We start from the raw sequence: 16504 nt of genomic DNA, 5'->3' as shown, positions 1-16504 counted from the left end.
AAGGGTATCCTGTGGCTCTGAAATAATTTTGGGCATATCAGGGGGTGAAATTCATTTGGTGAAGAATAGGTTTATTACAAACCACAGCTAGAGTGACCAAACCCAAAATTATAAACTTAGGACAGATTTCACAAACTGCCTGGATTGAAAGGGAAGGAGGTAATAGGTTATCAAAGATACTCCACATTGCCCCCAATATACATCCTTGTACATGCTGGCTCCATAATTGTATCCCTTCATCATTGTCCACCATTTACATAATTAGTTAAAAGAATACAGAGCAAATATTCTGCTTTAGACTGAACAAAAACAATATATTTCCATGTATTCATTTTGTGCATCCCAAAATAAATGTTTTTTCATTTATGTTAGTCCTCGAATTAATACCATATTTAAATACACTCACAGAGCTGACTCGCCAAGGGTCATTCTAAGCTTTTCTATCCTATATATACTTTTCACTAGACCCTTTACAGAGGCACATTTGTGATTCTGACACTTACTGAAGTCCACACGCAACTCTTTGGCTTATACTTGCTCCTACACATAAGCTGCATCTTCTATGATACCAGAAAAAAGGTAAGCATTCATAACTCTTTCTTGGCAAGACGTACCATTTTAATACTGGAGGTGCACCTCTCGCTGCCGTTCATTTGGGCATGTTCTGATGAAACTAAAAGTGTTTCTTTCAGCTCTTGTTGATGTGGTAAAAAGAAGTTATTACCCCTACTACATCTTCAATATTCTCCCATGAGTTTAATAAATGGCATAGCAGCCTGCTGAACTAATACTATGCATGTCAAGGAGGAGTAGGAACAAGGTACTTGAAGCAAGTAGGTGTCAAACACAGTAGATACAGGACTCAGCAGCAAGCCCGAGTTATCTACCAATAGAATCTGGGGGCAGATACCAACTTTTTGCTGCAGCTCACTGTATGTGTAACAAGCACCTAATAAAACAGAATACTAATTCACGACCACCCTGTAAAAGCTTGTTGATAGATCTATTGATCTCACTTGTATTTTCAGATGTAGCTGTCTACATGACAAGACCTGGTTTCCTGGTTACCAATAGCTGCTGTCTTATCAGCATTATGGAGTTTGCAAACTGAACCCTACACCCTGGGTTAACTTCTCTATTCCATATAAGGTGACAATATGAGAAACTCATCCGACGGCTACTGGTCAACTTCTGTTTTACAAGCTGTCTGCTAAATGCTGCTCTAACAGAAGGTTAACAGTGCCAAAACTCTATTCTGAGTTTATCAAGTCTATAACACTTTCTAGATACTACTGTGGTTTTACTGTCTGTTTTAAAAATCAAGGACAAAAGAAACTCTGCAACCTTTTACCTGTATGCAATTTCTACACACATCCTACACCACAGACAGAAAATATCACCATCTAGTCATGGTACTCTGCCCTCTCTTCTCCCACCCAACTCTCACACACAGAATTTTTGGAGGACTCTAGAATCCAATGCAGATATTGAAGAGTTTTGCTGTTTGCCTTTCAGTGTGAAAGCCTTCTGAAATTTAAGTATGCCTGTTTCAACTCTGAGTGAACACATATATATCTTTAAAAATGGAAGAAAATCTTAAGCAACTTTTGTTTCTAGTTAGTACATGTTCTTCAAATAAGCATGGACCATGCATACCCCGTTCCCTTTATTTTTTTAAAGGAATTAGGTTTCTCCCTTTCTGATTGTATCTACTCACTACCTATAAAATCCTACAGCTTAAACACAGGTCTCTTAGGAATAAGATAGTCTAGTTATCTCTATACACAGCACCTATTACAGGTGTCCCTGAATGGGTTCATGCAACTGAAACAATAGTAATATGTTAAAAAAAAATAGTACTTCAGCAAAGGAATTATCCTAGTTTTTACACACAGAGCAACGGCATTGTAGCAAGGTTAAGCCAAAGAAAAAACCTACACAGCCAGAAAACAATCATTGCACATACTACTCAAACATTTCTATATGTCAGTGAGTAGAAGATATTCTGCAAACATAGCTACTTAATCTCAGTATTCAACTGTACAAACAATTTAGCAAGAATCAGACTCCTCACCTGAAAGGAAAGTCTGGTCTGCATTCAGTGTTGATCCTGCTTTGAGCAGAAGATTGTACCAAACCACCTACCTTCTGAGGTCGCCTCAGAATTATTCTAGAAACTGAAATGAATTTATTCATTGAAGTAGAAATTGTATGATACTCATCAGGACAATTAATGAACCTATAACCTACCAGGTCCTTACATGGATTAAAATACAAAAGAAATATATTTGTTAATGGCTTTTGTAGAATTATCAAAGATCCCAAAGTTAACAAAGAGCTGTCAGACTCCTTTAATGGCATCACCTTATTCAGTAGCAATGTCATTAAAGCACTCATATGCTGTAACAGTAAAGTGGTTCTTAGATGAAGTGAGCAACATTTGCTTAAGACTAAACCTTTCTTTTAGATTTGTTGTGGCTGCTATTCCCATACATTGTTTATACTTCGCAGTTATGTAAACTTTCGCTGAAGAGAGAAAATATGCTGAGACAGAGCATAGCAGAGGAAAAGCATTTAGATATGATCCCTCCTTGATCACTCTCCCCTGTAGCCTCTCCCTATACCTTCCCAAAACCAAAGCAAGGTGACAGATCTTCCTTGTGTAACTTTCCCATCCTACTCAATAAGCACCTTCAAAATTTCCTGAGCATGAGAAAATATGTAATGTCAAGAAAGGTAGACTGAATACAAGTAAGAAGTGAAGTAGCTATAGTTAGATAGATAAATGCACATTTGTTCAGTATATTTGCTTTCACTGCACCTGCCCCAATTTACAGTGAATGAGAAAAGACTCAGGAAGGGGTTTTTAGAACTTTAGGAAAGCGCCAAAACTAGACGTCAGAAGGCATCTCAGGAGTTAAATCAACTATGTCCACTGAAAAAGCAAACCCACACTCAACAGCATTTCTGGAGCTACTCCACTGCATACTCCCAGCAAGTACTTCTACATTCGACAGGCACTGCCTTGCAGCAGGTGAGTTATCTGTCTGCTCTGGTCATCTGGGCAACTTCTCCTCCTAACCACAATTTTATAGCCACTAGCCACAAAGCACCATTTCCGGTACACATGCATTAAGTGTTTAATGCTGAGATTAATCCAGGAAGCCACAGCTCACAGGACAGACGAAACTGTTTTAACATTGAGACACAAGCTATCCTTTTCCTTTTCAGAAAGTTGAACTCGATAGTTATTTTGCCAGACTCTCTCACCTCTTTGCTTTAGGGTTTTTTTGAGAGGTCATTTCCTTTGTAGAAAGTTCAATCACTGTGACTCATTATACACCAAAAAACATATCCATGAGAGCGAGGAAGACTTAATGGGCACAGATGTTCATGCCGGTACACACTGGCATCATTTCAGTGAAAACAGATGAGCTGCAATACTTCACATTATATGAGGATGTGGCTTACTGATTATTTTATTGTCTTGAGTCATGTCAAATTCACATTCTTTATTCTTTTTTTCTGATCTGAAAGTGAAGCTATTGTGACTAAGTTTATCTCTAAATCTCTTCTGTTTTCATGCAAGAGATGTTCTTTCTTCACTCTGTCCCATCCCTCTGAGCTTCTGTACTGGTCCTCAGACTTCCCTCTCTACCCCCCTTCCCTTCAGCATACCTGTATCGTTAAAAAACAAAATCAACCAAACAAAAAAAAGCCCAGCCCCTCTCCCCAAAACAGCAAGCTGAATGTCCCCATAAATCCTAGGCAGCCAACAGAAAAGCACACAGTTAATCCTTAAAAACTACAGCAGGATTCAAATTGGTATCTCAGAACAAGATTCAAGATTCCTATTAGAGTAAATGAAAGGAGCTCAGCTGGCTTCCCTGGAAAATTTCTTCTGAAGATTGTATGATGAAAACTATCAGTTACATTCTCTGAAAATGTTTCACCTCTGTTATACTAGGAAACACTCTGGCTTCTGAGCACAGCACTGCTTGTTGACAAAAGCATAAAATAGCCAAAAGAGAGCAACTGTATCTGTTCAGACCACACAAACAGTATTTCAACTGCTCAGGTTAAGAGCCCTACCTAAATATTACTGCGTGAGGCTCCATATTCCCTTAGAAAACAGGACTTAAAACCCTAGAGGCAGGATAGATATCACTTACAGACAAAAAAGCTGTGTACACCATTAACAATCCTGTAGCCATTTTTATATCACCTGCTTTTGTGTTCAGGGAGATATCGTGTGTCACCCACCAGAACTCAGACAAGCTCTGATATCCTTCCAGAACAGATACACTGATACTGTGGATGCAACATAAAAAACTAAATCATCACTTAAACTTGAATAGTTTGATCAGGAAGCAGATCAATAGGATAAGAGATCAAATGGAAGAAAAAAATACATTAAAGTATTTGAATCTGAGACTTGGGATTTGCTTTTAAACTCTACTGCGGTTCACTATGACATGCTGCTCATTTTAAAGAATGCAACTCCATTCACTGGGCAATTCCATTTGAGATAACTTGCACGCCCAGGCATGTTACTTCACATCCAAAGCAACTGCAAAATAAAAGAAGTCTGTTTCAGTACTATGGAACAAGGGGGTAAGCCCACACCTTAGGGTGTGATACAACATTCTTTTTTCCCAAGGGACAGAGCACACACAGAACAAACTGGCATGTGATACAGAGTTCTCTGGCAAATAATTCAGTTGAAAATATAAGCAGGAGCACAGAAAAGGCAGTAAAGAAAAGAGGACATCAGAATATCTGTCTGGCAGCCTGATGCATTCACCTTACACCCAGAACACAGTCATCCCACTTAAAAGGAACACTTAACATTTGTCAGCTTTTCTTTACCCACCACTTACACCTTGAACTAGAGCTGCACACGCAGGAAAGCCCTGCATTTTTGCTGAATGATGTAACTGAATATTCCTTATGCAAGTAAGGAGACTTACTATTAAATCCAAATAATTTATTTCAGGCTTATATTGACTGTGTCATATGACTTTAGCATTTACAAAACAAAACTTTTAATTTGCAACAATTTCTATGTATAAGGGACAGACTTGTTTGTAACCCCTTTCCTATTCATCCCAAGTCACCACAAACCCTCTCAGTTTCATAATCATTGCTTATTGCTAGCCCGTTCCCAGACCTATCTGAAATGACAATGGAAACATAGCACACAGCAGCCTTTTGCTTCTTAAGAAGCAATCTGAATTTCTTATTAGCAAGGGAGAACTGGAAATTTTTCTTAGAAGACCAAAGGGAACTAACCAAGCAAGGCTCTAAATCTCATCCAATAATTTGGCTCAAAAGTACTTTGAAACTACAAGTTTCATACTATAGACCATGAAAACCAAAAAGCCTCAGAGAAGGAATAGGGAGAGGAAGATCTTATTGGGAGACAGACAGGAAGTGACTACTGCTGAAAAACTAAGCTTTTACTGCACATGGGAATTTGTGAGTCATATTAAAGAGGAGACGCAGATTATGGGCTCCAATGCCATTTGTAATCAAGAGATCTATGATACTAATAATGTTTACACTCTCAATTACATTAGCAGTCTTGGTCACTCTCCAGAAGCCCAAAATTTTTTAAAATTTTTTTTCAACCTTATCTAAAGAGTCAGGGATTTCTTGTAAGAATAATGCCTATGACACTTAATCAAGCTGCTTTAGTTCTGTACACCAGTTTATTGCTTTACGGATCAATCTCTTAGATATTAAGGAATAACTTATGCTGGGGAAGTTAGAAAGGAGGTGGCAACACAAGTTCGCCTTTTGCAAGTCAGTGGTAAGTGATCAGCTTTCTCGTGAGGATGCCTAATAGGACGAGATACAGAAGCCTAAAGCAGAGGAAGAAGGACAGTAAGAGAGAATAGGAAATAAAATTAATATATCTTGTTAGCTAAATGGTGAGCTAAAATGCTAACAATTTAACTATTGCTAGTGAAATGAGGATATTACCCTAATTAAAAGCAAAGAGTTTTTTCCACCAGCCTTATTCTAGCCATCTTTCAACACATGTTTATTGCAGTTTTCCACCGCCTGTATCACTACTAAGACAAAAAGTTCTATAGCAGAAATTTATATATATAACCTCAAATTGGAACAGTGTGAAAAGCCAATCAGGGTAAATGAAAACTTTTCAGGTGCACAGAACAGATCCAGAGCACAGGTTTAACAACACTGACCACTACATTTTCCAATACAAAATGGCCAAAACTCCTAGCAAGGGAAGGTACGTACGTACTACAGCATCTTTGATCTGTATCCTAATTTCACTTCTCTAATCTACTCTAGGTAACTGGAAAGGGATAAAACTTTGGCTGTGTTTAACACAGCTGAAAGCCAATAAGCAGCCTTCATACCACTGGAGAATATCAAGCACATGCACATGCACTAAAAAACCTGAGCTAATTACATGTGGCTTTGAGAGAAGAGTACACAAGCCCATTCGATGAAAACTGGAAAGATAGGACAATCTAGTATTTAACTTCTGCAAACTGAAGTCAAGACTATTATCTTCAACTACACCATAGCTCCCTCTTTACAACATTGTGCAAATACTCCACAAATCTACACTACTTCTGAACATTTGACTTTGCTGAAAGCTTTACACAAAGTAGAAGCCAGTCATGACAGACTTCAAAACTAGAGATAATAGAAGGACACAGAAATAGCGAAATGACCTTCAGTAACAGGGAGAAAGGTGATGAGCAGAGAGCATGGAATACCAATTCCAAACAGAAAAGAGAGAACGCAGGCTTTGGAAGGATCTCTTACAACTTAGATTGCTTCAAAAATTTCGCACCATGGATTTAAATAAGTGTAGATGCCCAACTTACTTTGCAATTTAAAGCAGCATACGTGCTCCTTCGAGCATCTCAAATCCAATGTATTCTGCATTGTCCTTAGGGTCACATGCTGCTTTTTGTTAAGATTAATAACTGATCTATATTTAAGTGCCTTCTGTGACAAACAGTTGAGTTTGGGAGCATTGAATTCTCCTGGTTTGCAATTCACACTTAATTTCCAATAAATACTCCTAGAAATGTGTTGACGATAAAAACATGTTGTGTGCACTCTCGTAATGCCATTGGCTATAAAGACCATCTTTCAGACATTTTTGAAAGCTTAGTAAGTCACCATCCTGGACCTAAGGCTGGGCAAAGGTTTTCCTCAGGATTTGCACAGCTGGCAACATATTAATTTACCACAGTAAGGAACCTGAACAGAATCCAAAGCATGGTCTGTTTTCAAGAGGGTCTTTCTTCATGCCACCCTACTATAAGACAGAAACTGAGTTGGTGAAAGTGACTGCTACACGTGTATACTGCAAACAAGAAAAACATGCTTACGCTTGGCAACTTAAAGAGAAGGCTGTGTTTTTAATTTTTGGGGGGAGCCACAAATGAAAACTAATTTCTTAAATTAATGAATCTCCTTCCCCATTGGCAGGAAGGGGTCTGGGAACCACTCAATCCATCCTCATTTTGTCAAATGGAGGGCAGCGACACAGACAAACACTAATGGACTTGCTACAAGGTAGCAAGTATTTAGGGCCTAATTCAATAAATGTCAAAGTACAGCTCTGCTTTGTTCACCACCTCTACAGTGGACTTTAGTACTTTGTTAGTCAATAAATAACATTACTTCAATAACCTCATCTCATTCAGAATCTGTCTAAACTCACAGGAGGGGAAGAAAGAAGCGGGGTAGGTCACTTTATACTGTAGGAGACAAAAAAAACCCTATTAAGTTATTTAACGAAGGATGACCTAAAACCAAAATCATCGACTGCAATCGCACTATCCAACACATACAGCACCAAATCAAACCTGAGTGGTTTCTAAGTGTAAACAAAACACACACACACAAACCAAATCTACACACCAGAGGCCAGCTCTATGTGGGCATTACAATGATGGGTAAACCCCTTCTTTACCAAAGACTCACCCCAAAGCCAATGGAGTTTATGCAAGTCTTTCTGGCAATTTCAGCCATCTGACAACCTGTCTTCAGCTCCATTCACAGCCAGCTACCTCTGTACAATCCAAATGCGGTCACATCCTTGACACACTAAATCAAGTAGAATATATTTCACTTAGGCCTTGCGGCAATCCCACTAAACAATACCAGCACATAACGCATCCCAAAGTTCTCTGGTTTTCACTTTCTCCTCTGCAGGCTACATAGCTTCTTCTAGACACCTCAATTGCATGCTTCCGTTGTTTCCTCAGGCTCCATTCCTTGCTCTTTTTTTTTTTTTTTTTAAATAAATAAATAGAACACGAATTACATGTTTTCAGTTAAAGGCAGACAAAACTTCCAGAAAATCCATTCCAGCATCTAAGAGCACTAGGAAATCTGGCATAACAAGTTGTGGGGGGAACAGAACGTTGAAGGGGAGAAGAGGCAGGGAGGAGCTTCTTTTAAGTCATTTTATAGTAACTGGTCCTGCAAGGAGAGCTATGAAGAGACATCCTCTTAACATCAGATTCAACACAAAAAATAGTATTGCAAGTTTCTGCATAACGGCCTTTGGCAAACAACACCTGGAGGGGATGAGAACTACATAGTTTTTGCAGCACTTTCAATCTCTCCCAGGAATGTTAACATGTAAAGTTCCTTCACCTTCCCACCTGATTTCCCTCTTAACTTCTGAGGCAATCCAGAGCTCCCTGACAACTATTAAGATGTCAGAAGATTCTCCAGGAGCCATTCCTTAATTAAATGGAAACAAGTGAGGCTCTGATAAACAATAAAAAAATGCAGGGCCAGATCAGAACCAGGTATACGAAAATCAATCTCTCAAGTTGCATGCTGTATTTCTGACTCAAATGGATCTGAAAACCTCACTCAGCTAATGCTTTCAGCTCCATGGATATGGGGAAACCACACTTCTAAAATTATTTCAGTGTTTATTTTAATGTTTACCTCATGCTTGCTTGAAATCCAACATCAGATGGATCAAACAGTGAGCTCTTTAACAAATGAGATCCAAAGGCCTGCAGGCTAGCTTCAAGCAGCTAGAGGCTTAGCGACAAAATTCTTACATAGCTCTTCTCTTCAACAGAGCCTGATGCACTTGACTCAAAGTATATTTTATTGTGGCCATTTTGCACCTGAGGAAGTTGTTCATGATGTAGCCTGAAACATCACCTCCCCATCCAGAACCCTATCCTCTTCATTTTCTCATCTCTTAAGTGAACACTTCAGGATTTTGGTTCAACTCCTATTTGAAAGTCAAAGAATCTTTCAGGAGTGGATTCCAGCTACCACTGTTCCTTTATTAGCCACTATGCTTCCTGCAGGACAACAGAAACCAAGATTCTCAAAATGCTGAAACATTAGACCTGCTTGTTTTGACGTCTCCACTCAAAATTTCTATCAATAATGCACAGGCTCACATGCAGTCTGCCAGACAGCAATGTACAGAAAAATCACAGGAAGGAAAGCCAGAACTTTGCCTAAGCATGTGAAAAGATTTGTCACAGCCTGTAGTTTTACAGGTACCTATCCGATGACTTTACTGTGTACTTACGTGTGCTGAAGGCAAGTGCTCCACCCCCACAAAATGGAGGCAGATTAAACAATGAATAAAAGGTTTGGAAATTCCCTACAGATTTAGAGTCTGTGTTCTAAGCAGTAATGTGGAAGTCCAGAACTTCATAATAACTTGCAGGAAATACTGGGCTGAGATGTTCTACAAAGTGGCCATGTACTTTATGCTTAGCTCATGGGCCAGGGAAGGAGAACAGCTGTCCCTTTGGAACAGGACTTGGCTCATGCTATACAGGACTTTTCTTCACTATCATCTGATCCTGAATGCATGGTCTGTACCTACTACTCACTTCACATATGCCGTTAAGAATTATTCACAGTAAGTGATATACAAGAATGTTTGCTATCATTTATCAAGGCTGGCGGTATCAGTGGGAGCAGAGGTTAACTCACAAATAGGGCCAAGACAGTGGAAGTGAAAGGAAATTCAGGCATGACATTGAAGTATGTGTTTCAGTAGTAAGACCAGAATAATTTAAGTCTATCATGGCAAGCAGCAGGTCATTTTATAGACAACTAATGCAGAACTGAAGTATCTAGGTGCATGACAAATGTATTGCAGTAAACTCAGATGATCCTTAGTAACTGAGAGACTGTCTTCACCGAAAAATCTCTTCAGCCTCATCCTATTACCCCGTCAAATTTATCTACACAGTCATTTTCTCAGCTCTGGACAAATTAACAGGACTAACAAGACCAAATTCCAGTGATATTCACAAATATGTTGGCCCCTTTGAATTACATTTAGGAACTGAGTGCTCTGTATATTTTACTTTAAAATCAAAGTAAGGTTGTGGTGTTCTAAAACTGTGAACACAGAACTTTAGAAGAACCATACACTTTGTATCGTTAAAGATTTTTTTACAAAAAGAATTTCAATCTTTCACCTCTACAGCTTTTTACAATGTGTGAATGTTATCAACAAGCTTTCACAGTGGAAGGACTTGCTGCAGCAACATTCACTTAGATGCTCTCAGACAATTTAAGGTAAGTATGGAGTAGCTTTTAATTCAACATAAATTACAGAAATTATGAATGCCACATAAGAAGAAAACAAAAGCCTTTTCAGATAATGTAAAAGATACTTGGCCATAAACTAGAAAGTTATCATTTTTGCAAAGCCAGAACAAAAACCAACCAAAAGGAAGGAATGACTGAAAATTTTGCAGTGGTTTACAGGGCATGAATTAAATAGGTTTCACACAAATTTACAGGCAAGATATTCCATTGAAAAGTCTCATTTACTTGCCAATGACAAGGCATGAGTTAACAAATAATCCATGTATCTGTGGCCCTAGAAGACTTTTGGTTCTATAAGATGAGGCTCTCCATGAGTTGCAGGGACAATCAGAGGAAAAATTAACTTCCCAAGACTACCACAAGGATTAGACAAACTAACAAAAAATACTCAGATTAAAGTTCTCCTGCCTTTAGCCAGGAAGCCATACCTTAGGCAGGTCATCAGAATGATAGATTCTCTAGGCTGAGAAGTATCAAAATATGATGCATTATAGGAGCTGATCTTCCTAACAGTCACTAAATATAAGAATCAGCAACCCCTTAGTGTTTCAAGATTCAGTTATACAGGCTTATATTATACAAGCATGTATGACAGAAGTAGATCTGGTAAAATATTTTTCTTACAAAATAAAAAAGCCCACTGTTAACAGGTCAAATGTACCTATATCTGGTTGTGGTCTCTAGTCTATATATCATCAACCTTTAGTGCCCAGAAGCAGACAATCTAAAACAAGCAGTCCACCTACAGAAGAGCTCAGAGACAAGTTAGCATTTATTCATCTGTTCTTCACACGCTGGTACTGAGGTCATTAGAATGCAATAACTATGACACCATGCAATCTTGCCCGCATTTAGAAAACTAGTACATTTCATCAGTAGTCACTGACCTTCCCTCACAACCTCTGTCCTTCATTTGGACTAAACAGTTCCTTCATACCTAATCTTACTAGGCAAAAAAGAATTCTGCCCAGCTAAAGTTTTTTTTCCCCTCAGTAAGAACAGAAAAATCTCTCTTAATAGACAAAACTTAGACCACTTTCTTTTGAACAATAAAGAAAAAACTTAACTTTGAGCTAGATTCTCAAGACGGCATCAACTTCCCATCTCAAACTTACCACAGTCAGCAGTGAATCTTACTCCTATTTTATTTTTTAACAGTTGAACCTACCTCTACCATGAAACAAAACATGATCCCAGAAGTTATCACCCTTAGGATTTGGGGTATGCTTAAGATCTACATCTAAGCTCTGGAGCCCAAAGCGTTTGAAGCATACACAGCACTAGCAATTTGGCCATATCTCTGCAATTGTAACGCACATTTGAATGCCAGGAAAGAACTGAAAATTCCTTCTCCACAGCCCAAAACAACAACCAAAAAAAAAAAAGCCAAACAACACATACCCTGTCAAAGGGTCATGTGTGTCTTTCCTTCCAAGTTAAGACTTACCAACTGTTCAGTCACAGAATCAGCCAGGTTATATTACCTAACTGGTATTTTATTTAAATATCTAAAGTTTATTTTACATTCAACTTCTCTTATCCAAGTCAGTTTTAGTTTTGGCTTAGTATACCTGTGAAAGCTCAAGGCTCAGGTTATCCTTTCAGAATGAATGCGCTGGTCTCTCGTGTTGAAGAAAGTAGTTGTCCAGTTAGAAAAGTCTAAACTTAAATCACAAATGCAGTCTGCTTCATCCCTACAAGATCACAGAATCTAAAAACTTAGGACTAACAGAATTCCAAGGTTCCTGAACATTTTCATGAACAAGAGAAAGCATGACCAAAATAAAACAAGCATCAGACATTGTGCTCTTTCCATTCTCTCTCTTCCTTAAAGAAGACAAAAGCAAAAACAGTAGCAAATTCTGTTGCAATCATAAAGCTAGATATATTCCTGCGGTAGCATATTATAAAATTTGTTGCTAACTTCTAAGGGTGAGCAAAAGTGTTAAAAGTACACCAAAATGATTCCTGAAAGAGAAAGTAGCAAATTAAAATAAAACAAAGAAACCCAAGAAAACCCACATACCTTTGTCTCTCCTCTCTGGACAGTGCAGACAAGCTGTCCTAGCTTCTTTGCGCCGTGCATCGGAACCTTCATAAGCATGACAAAAAAAAAAAAAAAGGAGGGGAGGGAACTGCAAAGTCTGAAATAAAGGCTCCTCCCCTGCATTTTACATGTTAAGTGCTCTCAGCTCACTGATCACAAAGCAGCTCTTACAGTCCTTATTCAAACAGTTCAGCTCCAGGGTAACAAGTTCAAAGTGGGAGGAGGCAAAGGGAATCAGAGGGTGGTAACAATCCTGAACAGACGTTTCGTTCCTTTTACATCTGCAGAACCTGTTCTTCAGGTTGGAAACTGAAACATCTGCCTATTGCCCTGTTTGAAAGCTGCACTCCAAACCTCTTCTATACTAACAGGTCTGCAGAGGTAAAACCATATTTAATAATGCACAGACAAGCAACATGTGGGAGGAAAAGTTAATCATTACTGTGCACCGAGTTTGTTTTACATTTTGGACTTCCTTATGTTAACGTCAGTGAAGCAACTCACTCCCTTATCAGGTCTGTTATAAGGAAAAGTAGAGAAGCATGCAATGGAAATAAAGTCTGCACAGAAATTTGTCTTGCAAAAGCTTAAGTAAAACACAGCAGCTAAATTTTAAGAGATACGGCAGTTTTATGCAGTTGCCAATATCAATCAGAATACGAAGTAGAAGAAACAGATTTTTCTTGCTGATCACTGTGTAACAACTAACATTAGTCTGGTCTTGCTGTATGTGATGAAGGGAACAATTAGCCATGTTAATCCCAGGGTCAATTCCAGTATCAGCTGAACCATCACATTGGTAAAGGATCGAAGTGGGCCAATAATCTGTATAATAATTCCATGATACAGTGCATTCAAGAGACTTTCATCAGGTTACTAGGCAGCGTTTGAAAGGTACTAGAGCCTCAGGTCCTTCAGGTATGTCTACTGTGTTTTTTCAGCTTAATACACTTAACTACTTAGTATTAGGTTAGGAAAAAGTGTTCGTTTATTATTTTGGTGAATACATTGCATATTTCTTCTCCTTACAAAAACACAGCGACTTGTACAGTCTGCATTCAGATCAGCCACTTCTCTCATTCTAAATCTTTAAACTTACGATTTTGCCAGAGGGTGGAATCTATGGGAGAAGCAGGTTTGGCCCAGATCTACAAAAAATAATCCCAGATCATATGAAATACTTTTCTCTTTTTTTTTTTGGGGGGGGGGGGGGGGGGGGGGGCGGGGGGGAGGCAGGGAACAGCTGCGGGTCTGGGAGCAGGGGTGAATAATTCTAATTGTAGAATTACCCTCTACTGCTCCCCAGTCCAAGGAGTAATTTTGTTGGGAGGTTTCGTAAGGGGGTTGGTTGTGTGTCCCCACACAGGAATGAATACATATTCCTATTTGGTGGATTGCATTCCCCATTGTACAAAGTAGTATTGCCTATAAACGTTGCAGTACTCATTAGCCCAAATTCTATGCATAGCAAATGATGTGAAGCAAACAGAGAAAAATCTCAGTGTGAAACAACACAGAGGGCTACATTCGGGAGGTCTAAACTTTCTACACAGTAGAAATATAAAAAAAGAAAAGACAAAACAAAAGGAAATAAATTTGTAAATACAGATTGATAAAACTTCCTTCAAGTGAGAGGTGAGCCCCAGCTACACTAACACATAGAAATACTGCACAGCACTGCAACAGGAGTCATCTCATGTCACATTCGTATGACTATCAAGAAAGGATTACTTACAAATCCATTTTCATAGACAAATTCTGCTCTTTCAAAATCATTATTCTCCAAAAAGGAAGTATGCAGAATCATATGAAGTGATAAAATGGAAGGAAGGAGAAGTAAGGCATAATTAATTGGGTACTCCACACATCACAAAACATTTGCCAATTCATGTGTCCTCCCTCAGACTTTAAAGAATTGGCTAGTGCTCCTCACTTCCACATGACCACTGAACACTATCATCTTTAGCATGTATATATACAGAACTTCAATTCACTACCAACAAGTTTCAGCCTCACTTCTAATCAGCAGTCAGAAGTCGTTGTGCGAAGTACCACTTTATAGTCCTTTTGGTTAATAAGTAGAGCTCCACAAAATAAAAACTAAGACAACTGGTTTTCTGCAACCTCCTTAGAGAAAGAGAAATTACCTGAAATACGCAGAATGAAAACAAGTATAAGTTTAGACTGACACCTGCAGCACAACACTGGCCCTCAACAGGCAGTGTTTTTTATTCCCTTGCAAACTCTAGTTTCAGAAGTACTTCCTTCACATATGGCAGCACAACTACTAAGGCAGTAACTAACAGGAATAGCAAAGAGAAAAAAAGTGAGAGAAAGAATAAATAAGGCAAAAGTGGAAGGCAGACCAAAAGAAGATGTCTTTCTCACTAGCCAGGCATCCTAAAATTCCCCAAGAGTTTGTAGAATTGAAGGTTTAATATTAAATTATTTCACTTTGTTACTTCTCAACAAACAGTCCTACCTAATGCTTTTAATTTTTTTGTTGTTTTCATTTGCCTGGTTTGTATTTTTCCCTGAATATTCACACTTCTTAACTGTTACTTGTTTATGAGGAACAAAATCATAGTCTACAAAACATTGCCTTAATAATAATCAAAAAATTAAGAATGTGTGTCATTACCACAATAATCAATTACAACACAAGAGGTGGAAAGAGAGTTCTACCCCTCTCTTACTTGCAACTTTCAGTGCAAGCAAGCAGCTAACTAAAACAGAGGTCAATTCTCCTCAATGGTATATACATGAAAGTTGTCTACACAAAATGGAGAGATTAGGTGGCATGATGTCATCTCCTCCATTCAAAAGAAAAAAGATATCTTGAATTATTTTCTAGATTTGGACCACTCTCCTCCTTTTGAGAGGAGAACATATATTTATTGCCATACTCGACAAAACCCCCACCCTTCAAAATATCGCAAACCAACTTAACTTTTCGAATATAACAAAATCCATTTAATTTGTCAAGAATGGTCACATACAGAGAAGTTAAACACATGTTTTAATGTCTGTGGGAACAGAGTCTTGGCAGCCTGGAACCCTAGGTGATAAGGATCAGTTAATGTGTGAATTCAAAAACATCAGTAAATAATTAATGAGTTGACCCCATAAAACATTGATGCAAAGAACAGACAATGCACAGAAAACTGAAGCAGTTACAATACAGCACTGAAAACTGCTTACAGTTTGGATTTTCAGCTGTTATTAAGGTCAGTTTGGGTCTTCTACCACAAAAAGTAGGAAGAGACCCCATAATCAGTTATGCAAACTTCTAATGGACCATAAGAGTTTATTACCTCGTTCTTCTCACAGCTTTCAGATACACTTTGACTGTGCTGTTAAAAATAACTAACTCCACTAAAAAGAAAAAGTATTATTTACCACACAATCCCCCCCAAATAACAAATTTTTAAGGAATGAAAATCTGACCTTCAGAAGCCTAAACTTATCTTCAGCTTTATAAATGGTTTCCAATCTAATAATTAAGTGCTCATCAGCCAGCATTTCAGCTTTGCAAAAAAAGTCTTTTGAGCTCTTCTTTGGTTTCTTGACCTATAAAACAAGAAATCTGTATTTACCCACTTCAATAAAATAGCAACAAATATCTACCCTGCACACTTAGTAAAACATATATCTCATACAGAGCACAATTGAGAAATTATACCTAGCACCCTAATCAACTTCTCCAACAGTTGTTCACAACCAAGCAGATATCACCCTAAGCTAAATTAGTAGCTCTAACAAAATATCACCATTTGCTCCTAACTCCCCCTAGATTTCTTATGCTCCAATTTTTTCAGGTGCAATGATTTAAGAGATCTTAACCTCTTGATT

The 16504-nt window shown here is 38.3% G+C and overlaps 1 protein-coding gene across 1 annotated transcript in view; it reads right to left on the bottom strand.

The window, feature by feature from the left end:
• Positions 1-12766, bottom strand: part of PLCH2 (phospholipase C eta 2) — a 119964-nt gene extending 107198 nt beyond the window's left edge. The window contains exon 1 of the mRNA XM_069782717.1: positions 12632-12766. The gene's annotated coding sequence lies outside the window, so the exon portion shown is untranslated. The remainder of the gene's footprint in view (positions 1-12631) is intronic.
• Between the last annotated feature and the right edge of the window lie 3738 nt (positions 12767-16504).

Source organism: Haliaeetus albicilla, chromosome 4 (genome assembly GCF_947461875.1).
Source record: "Haliaeetus albicilla chromosome 4, bHalAlb1.1, whole genome shotgun sequence".
Lineage (NCBI taxonomy): Eukaryota > Metazoa > Chordata > Aves > Accipitriformes > Accipitridae > Haliaeetus > Haliaeetus albicilla.
The sequence above is the reverse complement of the archived record's forward strand: the minus strand, read 5'-3'. Positions and strand labels throughout refer to the sequence as shown.